Source organism: Peromyscus leucopus, chromosome 9 (genome assembly GCF_004664715.2).
Source record: "Peromyscus leucopus breed LL Stock chromosome 9, UCI_PerLeu_2.1, whole genome shotgun sequence".
Taxonomy (NCBI): domain Eukaryota; kingdom Metazoa; phylum Chordata; class Mammalia; order Rodentia; family Cricetidae; genus Peromyscus; species Peromyscus leucopus.
Genome location: NC_051070.1, coordinates 62,833,591 through 62,844,742, shown reverse-complemented (window position 1 = coordinate 62,844,742; position 11,152 = coordinate 62,833,591). Strand labels below are relative to the sequence as shown.

The window sequence follows — 11,152 nt, the reverse complement described above, 5'->3', positions numbered from 1 at the left end:
GGGGGGCACAGAGTGCACAGCTGGAGCGTAGTCGCGGGGAAAACAACAAACCCAGCGGGTAGGGGCGAGCTCAAGGGAAGATGAGCTGGGGGCGTGGCCCCCGTTGGAGAAGGCTGGCGGAGCAGGGGTTGGGGGGGAGCTGCGAAGACAACCCCCTCCCTCCCGCCCCCGGGGCGGGTTCGGGGGCGTGGCTTCAGGGGAGCGGTGTGGGGGCGTGGCCTCGGGAGCGGGCTGGGGGCGTGGCCCGTGGGAGGAGGCCGCTAAGCGCGGGAGGGCGGAATCTGCGCTGCTCTTTCTGGGGAGGCCACGGCGCGCAGAGCCTGGCGAGCTCGCGGCTGGAGCCGCGCTGGAGCCGGCCGCGGGCGCGCAGGGCTTCTTGGATACGCGAGCTTCGGCGCTTCGGTGGAGTGGGGACCGCTGAGGTGAGGCTGCCCAGGGAGGCGCTCGGCTCTGCGGGACGGGGGCTCTCAGGTGGGCATCGCGGAGGAACTGAGCGCCAAGGACGGCCTCCGTGACTTGAGGGTGTCCCGCTGCCAGCTCCTGCTCGCGCGGCTCGTGGGACCGGCCGGGGCTGCTCACCTGTTGCGCCACTGGGTGCGCTCCGCCTGGTAGCGGTTGCTCGGTGCCCTGGGCTCGCTCGGCAGCGCCCCCCGGGGAGGGCGCGGTGTGCTGTTCTAGCTGGTGCCTTTCCCCCAGGACCGGTCAGGGATTACCCTGAAACTCTATCTACCCGCGCTCCTGGCTCGCAGGGCGGGCTGCGGGGTTGCGCCAGGACGACGGACAAAGGTTGGCCGCCACTGGCCCCTTGAACGCTTCCTTCGGAGGGGATTGCGTTTGGTTGGAGCCCTTGGATTAGAAAGCAAGTTTCTCCCCAGGTCCCTACTGGGACGCAGCCTGGAAGAAAGACTTCGGGACTTGGTCGTCACTTGCATTGAGAGTGAGTTGGCAGAGTTGGTTTGGCTCTAGTTCTGTTCAGGGTATGGGGAATTGCTATACCGGCCAGTCTCAGGAAGGTACGGCTGCAGCAGGCGTCGGAGAGGAGTTCAGGTGGCTTGTGCTGGCGGGCCACTGCAAAGTTACAGAGCCCAAGCAGATTTCTTCTCCGAGTGAAACAAACAAACAAAAAATCCCCACAATAAACCAAGCCAAACACAAGCGAGCCCAGCTACTATAGTTGCTGCCCAGCATGGGATCATGGCATTGATAAGTAGAATAGTAATTTGAATTTATTCACCGTTGGTTACCAAGGCTTCCCAGAGCTGAATCTCTCCCTCCCCCCACGATTTTTCCGGCTCCCTTTACCTCCGGTCTGTTGTCTAGTGTTTTCTAACTTCTCCAGACCTTCTAGGTTCTTGCTCATCTTTTTCGATCCCAATTTTAAAAGCACAGAAATTTCACCGTTTGCTTTTTTTTTCTCTCACTCTGTTTTCTTTTTCCACCTTTCCTAACAAATGCTCCCTTTCTCTTTCTGGCCTCCTACCCGGTTCAAACTTCCTCACTGCATTGTTCTCCGGGTACGGGTTAATTATGCACCCCACCATGTGGGACTGAACCTTGTTCTCTGCCCCTCCCCCATCCTTTAGAGCCCATGGGGCTGTTGCTTCCCATCCAATGTTTTAATTTTTCACTCACCTACTTGGCCCCCAATTTACGTCGCCCCCGCCCCCCCCCCCGTTTAGTGAGTGAGCCTGTCCTTCATTTGTGACCTGTGTATATACCTTGCACTGTTTCTGATTTTTCTTTAACCTGTTTCTTCCTGACAAGCACTGCCCCCCAGGCACAGCCTGCTAATGCTTTGGTGGCCTTTCCAGCTCACTTGGTCTCAGTTCCCTCTTATGGGTTTTTTCACAGGCCAAGAACACCACTAAGTTCCCTGCCTTCCTTCCCAGTCAGCTCTGAGTTACTGCTCAGACATAGTTCTTTTTCCAGAAAGTCTGGAAGTGTCAGGAGGGCTGCTGCAGTTCTCCAGGAGCACCCTGCCTGGCTGCCAGGCCTCTTTATCTGCCACTGTGTCTGCCGAAGTCAGACTTGGACGTGCAGTCCTAGAGTGTGATATTGTTATCAGCATTAATGCGATGATTACGCAGCATTTATTAAACACTGATGTTCATTTAGAACCCTCCTCCAGTCGCGGTAAAGGAAGATCCACTGCTGCCCCCTTTTGCAGATGAGGAGAGGGTATGCTCAGGGAAGGTGAGCATACCACAGTCAGGGGTATCATGTCTATGTCGTTAGACCTCTTCTCATGAGGCCGTGTGACTTCTGGAACTGAGAGCCGCCTGGCACTCAGCTTTGGAAATGAGGTTGCTATTTGACACGTCTCGTGTATTTTGCAGTGTATTGCCGTTTTAGGGGCACAGAGTCTGCTCTGGTAGGACCGTGCCTGGGGGAAGTCAAATGACTGTTGTCCTTCAGGAAGCCTGGGTGTCACTTCAGCCATGCCTCCAGCCTGCTTCCCGTCTTCATCATGGGACGGTGGGAAGAAAACATCGTAAAAAGTGTATTGCTGACCAGCTCCTGTGTCAGGAGTTCGGTTTCACTTTAGTAGAGTGGACTTTGGGGGTGAGGTGGGGGGTGGTGGTCTCTGAGAGCCATGTGGTTTCATGAGTCTTTTCATTTCTGTTTCATTATAGAGTCTTAAAGCCTTGATCAGATAGTTCCCAGCTAGTCTTCACTTCGAGTGGGAGGCAAATTTACTGAAGGAGACTGCTGGAGTTAGGGACGTTGTTAGCTAGAAGGGACCTTAGATTCCACACAGCAGGAAACATAGCCCAGAAATAGAGACAAACCTATAGGGCAGCTGTTGAACCCCAGAACTGGCCCTAGGACCTGGGTCTTGGGACCCCTGGCTCTCCAGCTTGGTGTGGAGAGCAGCTTTATTTTCCTTTCTTTTTCTGAGCTAAATAGCAGTGGAACTGCACATTTGAAGTAGACATCATCTGTAGCTTTTTTTTTTTTTTCCCCCGTCTTTGGCTGAAGCCTGAAAGATTTAAGAAGCAAGTATTTGCTTTTGAGACATGCATAATGGGAGTAACGGCATCATTATGTATATGCTCAGGTGTTTTCTAGAAGAACCATTATTTCCAGAGCAGCAGGAGCAAACAGCAGAGGTCCGTGGCTTTCTAGAGGCAGACTGTATCACACACGGGGATTTCAGAATCAGTAACCAGTGTGGTTTGCCTTTCCCCTTTCCTGAGAGAACCGCATCAGCACAAAGAATGTACACGATTTTCATCACCTCCGTCTCTGGAATGAAACAGCAGTGCAGGAGAGAGAGGCAGAAGAGGGGCAGCGGCTGTCTCGGTGTTGGCCCTTCTCTGGCTTCTCACTGCAGCCTTCTGCACTGATGCCCAGGGTCACTGTTGGAGACCCTTGAGGGTCTTGGTTTTCTCTGGGGCCCATCTTCCAAATCAGCCTTTCTAGATGGAATTCAACCCTGCTGCCCTGGGGGGTTGTATGTCAGGACTTTCGCGCTCCCCTCGGCTTGTTAGCATCCAGGGGTGACCATGGGCTGGCTCCTTGGGAGGAGGGAGAAAACATCTGTGCATGTCCTCTGTGGTCTGTGGTTCAGATGGCAGCAGCTGGGGTTCACTGCTCCGTAGTGGAATCTGGAGGTTCAGGGAAGCTGCCATGCCCAGACCCCCATTGTCAGCGGAAAGACAGATTTGAATCCATGACTGTCAGGCTTGTTAGAGCCACGTGCATTCTTCTGCGTATCTGTGACTCGCCTACGGTTCGCTGAGCCATACATGCCACCACAGGGCCTTTTACAAGGTGGCTGGTTTCTGCTTGCTGAACTGAAGATAAAGCGCAGGCTGGGAGCAGGGCCCTTGAGTTTGAGGACACAGAGGAATCTGTGTTCTGTTTTGGCTCCTGCCAGGGTGTGATGCTTGATATGCCCCCGAGGATCCGTGGCAGTGTGACTGATGCTGAGATTGGCAAATGCTTTTTTTTCTGTGTAGTTCTGGCCCTTTACTGTGGCCGAGATTGTCCACACTGGTGGACACAGGCAACAATACTCTGGTGTCTCAGACATAAGACTGTTGTTGCCTCTGCTGGTGAACATCTTAAGGGACCCACACGTGGCTCAGGAGCAGCACCATTTGGTGACTTTGTGGGATGTGAGGTGCTCAGACACTGCTGGTCGGGGACCATGTGTCTGCTTCAGAATTTCCCCCCACCTCCCTCTTGGGATTTAGCCACCGGATTGATGAGCTTGCAGAGAACTCTGTACATCTAATTGGGTAGGAAAGGGCTAGTGGCCTTTCCCCTCAGCTTCCATTAATGGGGTGGCTGAGTGGGTTTGCGGCTGTCCCTGGAGAGGACTCAGAGACTGGCTTGACAAGGCCAGGCAGGGATTGGGAGCGGGGAGAGACTTGAAAGGTCTTCAGCTGCAAGAAGCTTGCTCAGGCCCCCAAACCGTCCCTCCTAGTTACCGCTTCACACCTCTGCACCCTGTGTATGGTACTGAACTAGGAGGGAGAGGCTTTGTCTAGCTCTGGAGCCGATACAAAGGGGGAGGGAAGCCAGGCCGACCGTGTGACAGCCCTAGATGGGAAGCCTGTGACGCCATGGGCCCAGGGCTGCAGCCGGAACCTTCTTAGAAAGTGACAGAAATGGGGCAGTGGCATTGGGCCGGAGTGCAAACATGGCAGCTCGGTCTCCTTAAATGGTCAGAGATCAGTCCCTGGTGCTGAGCACATCATACGTGCTGGCGATAAAGGGATCTTGCGTCCCAGGTTACGCGTGTACTTGTAAACACATGCGCGTGGGTTAGGACTTCTCTGTGGCAGAAGAGAAATAATCTCTGCTTTAGACATGTGCCTGGCCGCCACCCTCCGAAGGGGTGGAGAGCTCCCCTGTAATGTTCTCATCCGTGAATGGTGTGATGATGAGGGGAGTCACTCTGACTTGTCCCTCCTGCTGTCCCCGTCCTGTGTGCTTCTGTTGTCTGTGCTGGTCCGCAGGGACTCGTGTGCCTAACACGTGCTGGGTGATGTTCGTGTGCTAGATGCTAATCAACCCGGAACAGTTTTCATGAAGAGGTTCACCGTCTTGTGTAGCAGGAGAGGTGGGGGTGTGAAAAGTTAAACAGTGAAGAGCACATGGGTGTGGTGGTCAGTTCCTTCAGGAGGGACTGAGGTTCCCAGGAGCTCCCAGACCGGGGAAGGCTCTCCTGGAGATGAGGAAGCACAGGCTGGCTATTTATCTGTGTGTGTGTGTGTGTGTGTGTGTGTGTGCGCGCGTGCGCGCGCGCGCACGCGCGCGCGATACTTGGGGTGGAACCTAGGGCCTTGTGCATGCTGGGCAAGTGCTCAGCTATCTGTATGATAACGAACCTCCTGTGTGTCACCGGTGTCTGATCGCCATGGCTCTAGGATGCATGATTTCAGGACATCCTGGGCAGCTACTTTACTTTTCTGTTGTAGAAATATACATATGTATATATATGTATGTATATAAAATACTTTTTTCAGTGCTGTGGGTCATGCTGATGGCCTCACGCATTTGAGGTGAGCACTCTTCTGCTGTCCCCATGTCATGTCATGTCCCCTAGCTCCTTGTCATGGCTGCCTGAGCGCCTGGACAGACAGCTGTTGAGTTGTGGTGGAAACCCTCAGCCCAGTAGCTGTCCTCATTGCTTCCTCTCATCTTCCCTATGCACACACATCCTTTCTCTTTTGCTTACCCTGCTTCATGCCACTGCACAATGGAGTTTTACTTCCTGTCCACAACACTTCTGGCTGCCATGATTTCTTAGCTTTTTTTTTTTTTAAGCTTCTACACATTTTATTACTGAACAAGCCAATTAGCTCACGTGGAATAAATAAAAACAAATCAGACCCCTAATTTAAACACAACCAAATCTCCAGAGGTTAAAAACCTTCAGCTCCATCTGGTAGGATTGATGGATGACTGTGATTTGGCATAACCCCACAGTCACACCGACGTGTGTGTGTGTGTGTGACACACCCAGCTTCCTTCCCCAGTGTCGCCCCTTGGAGTTGTACGTGATTCTGTTACCAGTTCTCACCCAAGTCCATTGGGGAATAGGATGATTTTTGCTTCTGTTTCTTGGCCAGGAATCTCGAGTCTGAAAGTCTTGTGAGAAGCTGATGGCACGAAGCTGATGTCAGAGGGAAGAAGGGTGATTTCTTAGCATGTCACGGGCCTTTGGCCTCGTGGTTTGTCTCTTATCAGCTGTGTGCTCTTGTGGAGGTGTTAACCTCTCTGTGTGCATCAGGTGTCATATCTGGAAGCTGCCTTAGTCTGTCTCTGACTGGGCAGAGACTGTGCAGTGAATAAAGAGGAAGAGCCTCTCTCAGTCCCCGAGGCTGGGAAGCTGAGCATCAAGTCACAGGTGTTTGGTGTCTGGAGAGGGCACCTTCTTATGGTAGCCTCACGGGGCCGAACTGGTAAAAGGGGCTAAAGATACAGGCGTTCCTGTGGTGGGCAACGGCAGACGGAAGGGCTAGATGGCTCTCGGAAGCCCCCCACTGTTTTGTGTGTGTGAGCACACACAGACATGTAGAAGCCAGAGGTCTACATCCTGTTTCTTGCTCTAGCCTAGAGTTACTTATTTGCCTAGACTGACAGCCAAGAAGTCCCCAGGATCTTCCTATTTCCCCTCCCCAGCTCTGGGATTACAGATAAGCAGAGCCACACGGTGTGTTTTTGTTTTTGTTTTTTACATGGGTGCTGTGGCTATGAACTCAGGTCCTTATACTTGAATGTGAAGCCACCTCTCCAGCCTCCTGGAAACTCCTTTTATGTGACCGTTAATCCAATTCATGACTTAACCATCCATTCCCCAAAGCCCTCACTTCTAACTACCATCACTTTGGGAATTGCATTTTTTTTTTTTTTAAGCCATTTGGGAAAAGCCTTTATTAGGGCCTGGTATTGCAATATGGGGAAGAAGTTTCCTGGACACACATGTCCAGGGTGTCTTAGCTGAAGATTTCAGAAGCTCTGCTGTATGTTGGGATCACCTGTCAGTAACAAATTGATTGCTACTCTCCCCCATACTTAAAACAGTGTTGGTTTCAGATGAGTCCTAGGCATTGGACTGTTTGAAAGCATCCCACACACAGTCAACTGTGGGGAGTCAGACTGTTGAAGGGTGAGTGGATGGATCTGTAAAAGGCTTAGGAGTGTTGTTAGGTGTCCTGGAAGTTTTGAGGATGCATCTGGGAATGCCTGGATGGTTTGTGACGGGGTGTTGCAGTGGGTGCGATTCTGAATGGTCCTGGGCTCCCCATCGAGTGCACACCAGTGTGCAGAGCTGAGGCCCTCTGCTGTGTTCTGAGAATTGGCAAGTGTCACAGAGACTGTAGCTCACAATTCAGAAGACGCTGTTGTGCACAGGGGACAAGGGCCTGGTGTTGGGGAGCACTGGTACCTTAAAGCATGGTGCCTCTCAGGCTGCGTCGTTCCAAACCAAGCGTCACTTTTCCTCCACACCCAATCTAATCTAATCTTGGTCTCTCTTTGACATCAGATCTGTCTTCCAGAATGTGAAGGCCATTATGTTATAAACTACCTGTTTCTAGCGTTATTTGAAAGAATGTATAGCTTGTATGTCCAGCTGTGCACATTCATTCTGACTTCATGTGGTTTTTTACTCATTGGACAGCTGTTGTTGAACACCTGTTGTGAACCGAACTCTAAACTAGCAGTTTGACCCAAGGAAAGGTTTTTTTCTCTCTGTTGGCATGGATAAATGTTTTTTAGATTTAGTTATTTTATGTGTTTGGGTGTTTTGCCTGCAGGTATATCTGTGAACTGTGTGTATCCCCTGGAACTGGATTTACAGATGTTTATGAGCCACCGTGTAGGTACTGGGAACCAAACCTGGGTCCTCTGCAAGAACAATAAATGCTCTTAATTGAGCCATTCTCCAGCCCAAGGTTGTGGTTTTTTTTGTTTGTTTATTTGGTAGTGAGTGTGGAAGCCAGGGTTCAGTTACATGCTCCACCCCTGAGCTCCACACCAGCCATTTCAGCCATTTCTTTCTTTCTTTTCTTTATTTATTTTGAAACAGGTTTCTTTGTGTAATAATAGCTCTGGTTGTTTTGGAATTCCTTCTGCACCAGGCTGGCCTCGAACTTAGAGATCCATCTGTCTCTGCCTCCTAAATGCTGGGATTAAAGGTGTGTACATCACTGCCCTACTACACACACCAGCCATTTCTTTAGGTGTGTGTGTGTGTGTGTGTGTGTGTGTGTGTGTACATGTGTACATGTGCTCACCTAGAACATGGGGAGCTCAGAGGACAGCTTTCTGGAGTTGGTTCTCTCCTTCCATCATGTGGGTCCTGGGATCAAACCCAGGTCACCAGGCTTGGTGGCCAATGCCTTGACCTGCTGAGCCGTCTAACCAGCCTCCATTCTTTAGGTTTTGATTTACAATGGCAACATTCTCTGTATTTGTCTTTTGTGGTAACACGATTATTCAACTTTTAATATTAAAACATCTGAAGGACATTTTTCATGTTGACTTTGTGGGCTTTCTTTGAACCCTGCTGAGATTAATTAAATCAAATCCTGTGCAACAATTATCCTGGCAAGAAGAAGAAATATCGAGGCGAGTTATTAAAACCAAGTTGACCCAAGACACTAAGATTTGAGCACATGATGATCCACAGCAAGCACAGAACCTTCGATGTACTGAGTACTGCCTGCTCCCAGTTTATTTTGGGGCTGAATTAGCCCTGGGTATGTGGGGAAGCTAATTATATAAGCGAGAAGTTTGTGAACTCATATCCTGGTCATGATGTGTTCTTTCTGTGGAAAAGTTAGATGATGGTGTTCATCTTGTTTTGCTAGGCAGCGGCGGAGGGCTGCAAATACTGGGTGTTTACTGCTAGGCTGACCTCACGTATTTAAATGTGGATGGCAACCGGGAAGAATTGATTCACTGTATTTGTTCGGCTGCCCAATTACCAAGTGAGAGGGAAACTTTTGTATAGCCAGCACACAGGCCACTCAGTATGGCGGTAAAGACTAGCTGCCATTGTGTGGACTTAGCTGTATCAGTGGCCTTGCCCACAGCCTGAATAGGGCTTAGAAATCAGGCCTTCAAAGGAATGGCAGTTGCTTAAATGTTCGTGGATCCTTCTGAAATAACATCCTCCCGGTGCTCATTTGAACAGTAGAGAATGTATTAATATGTGAAAATTTAGTTATATTCAAAATGAGTTTATCTGTTTCAGTAAGAAAAATTAAATGCTAATGCTAAAAAAAACCCACAAATAATCTAACATATGCCAGAAAGAATAAGCAAATGTTCTTTCAAATGCTGCGTGTTCAGAGCTACTCAGCTGCTTTCTATGCTTTTTCTACCTCCACTCTCCTGAAACAAACCTGAAATCCCCAGGGCCAGGGCCTGGCCCTTCTTGTTTTACCAGGGTGAGCTCAACCCTGGTGTTAGAGCCTCTCTCTGTGTCCTTGGCCGTTGTCAGAACTGTGGGACAGGCTTCTGACAGGCTTCTTTCCCTTGTGATATCTGGGTCCCAGGCTCGTCCGTGGTCTCTGTCCCAGGGAGGCACAGATGGGGGCAGTGCTGGTATACCCATCCAGAAATAGGGGCTTCGATACTTCAGCGTGCTCAGGAGTGAGGCACCGGCTGCATGTAGTCTCAGGTTCCTGGCTACACCGTGATTTCAGCAGTGGAATTCTGAATAAGCACAGCAGAAGCTTCTTTAGAACATTCTTTATGATGAGGCAGGGGGTGAATGTAATAAGAACATGGAATCCTAATGAAAGAGAATGAGTTACTTTGTCCTCAGGTGGTGTCATGGGTCTGCAGATGCCACAGTCTACTTACACAAAGCTAGGTGCCTGTGGTCACAGGTGATAGAACTTTATGGAACCCCGTCCGTCATGTATGTGGTCCATTGTTGATTGCCACGTCAGTACATGACAGGGTACCAGCCAGGAGTCTTACAGCCTGGTACTGCTCTCTTGATTGCATCATTTCTTTTGAGCTTGATCTGACTTTGTGATATTTAATTGATCATGGCCCTGGGAGCTGGCAGGCCATGCTATAATACAGCACGTACCATGGCACCTAGTTTTTTGTTGTTGTGTTTTTTTTTTTTTTTTTTTTTTTTTTTTTTTTTTGCCAGGCTACTACTCTTTTCATCCTGTAGCAACAGAACTGTCTGTTGACAAGTGTGTGGCAACTTTCTAGGGAGACTTGAACAAGTGTCTGCTTACCTCCAGATAGGGAACTGATGATATATCTGATGATAGACCACAGTATGGACACCACTAACGTCCAACTTGTTGAACTAATGAGTTTTATCGGGGTTACTTATTGAGCAGAAATAACTCAGAGACAGCTGTGTCACCAAAGCCCACCTTAGAATGGGTGACAGCTCATAAAAGCTGGGCACCTGGAGCACACTGCACAATCTTATTAAGTGGCTTAATAGGATTGGAGTGTGTCCCTTCCAGGTGGCTCTGTTGTTCCGAGCCTCTTCCAGGCAGCTCAGCTGGTCTCTACTTCTTTCAAGCTGCTTTGCTGGTTTTTGTTCTTTCAGGCAGCTGGTCTGATCTGAGAGTGATGCTCGCCAGTGTTGACTGCTTGTATATTCTTGGGGAGGAGGGTCCTAATGAATTTGGTCAGTTTCAGGGACTTCCTGAAGTTATTTTGAGTTGTTTATTTCCTGTCTTAAGGTGCTCCCTTCAGGATGCAGTGTTGTTCTTTTGAAAAGCTCTTTGCTCTGTGTCTCTTAGGGGGCCCGTCACCCAGATCCCAAATACAGAGGCTTACTCTTTTTTATGTAGGCCTAACCTTAGCTTGGCTTATTTCTAGCCAGCTTTTTTTTAAACTTAAATTATCTTGTCTACCTTTTGCCTCTGGGTGTTTATCTTTATCCTATATACCTTCCTTTCTTTCTTACACTGTTGCTGGTTGTGCAGCTGCATGGCTGGCCCTTTCTTATCTCACTCCTTGATCCTTTCGCACCTCCATCCTCCTCTTTTCTTATTTATATCTCATTTCTCTTATTTATTCTCTCTGCCTACCAGCCCCACCTATCCTTTCTCCTGCCTTGCTATTGGCCGTTCAGCTCTTTATGAGACCCATCAGGTGTTTTAGACAGTCACAGTAACACAGCTTCACAGAGTTAAACAAATACAACATA

At 49.8% G+C, this 11,152-nt stretch overlaps 1 protein-coding gene across 3 annotated transcripts in view; it reads left to right on the top strand.

Moving 5' to 3' along the window:
• The first annotated feature begins 281 nt into the window (after nt 1-281).
• Nucleotides 282-11,152, top strand: part of Spata13 (spermatogenesis associated 13) — a 142,117-nt gene continuing 131,246 nt past the window's right edge. For 2 of the 3 annotated variants that reach the window (XM_028870364.2, XM_037208481.1), the window contains exon 1: nt 282-422. The gene's annotated coding sequence lies outside the window, so the exon portion shown is untranslated. The remainder of the gene's footprint in view (nt 423-11,152) is intronic. The other variant, XM_037208482.1, reaches the window with a different exon arrangement.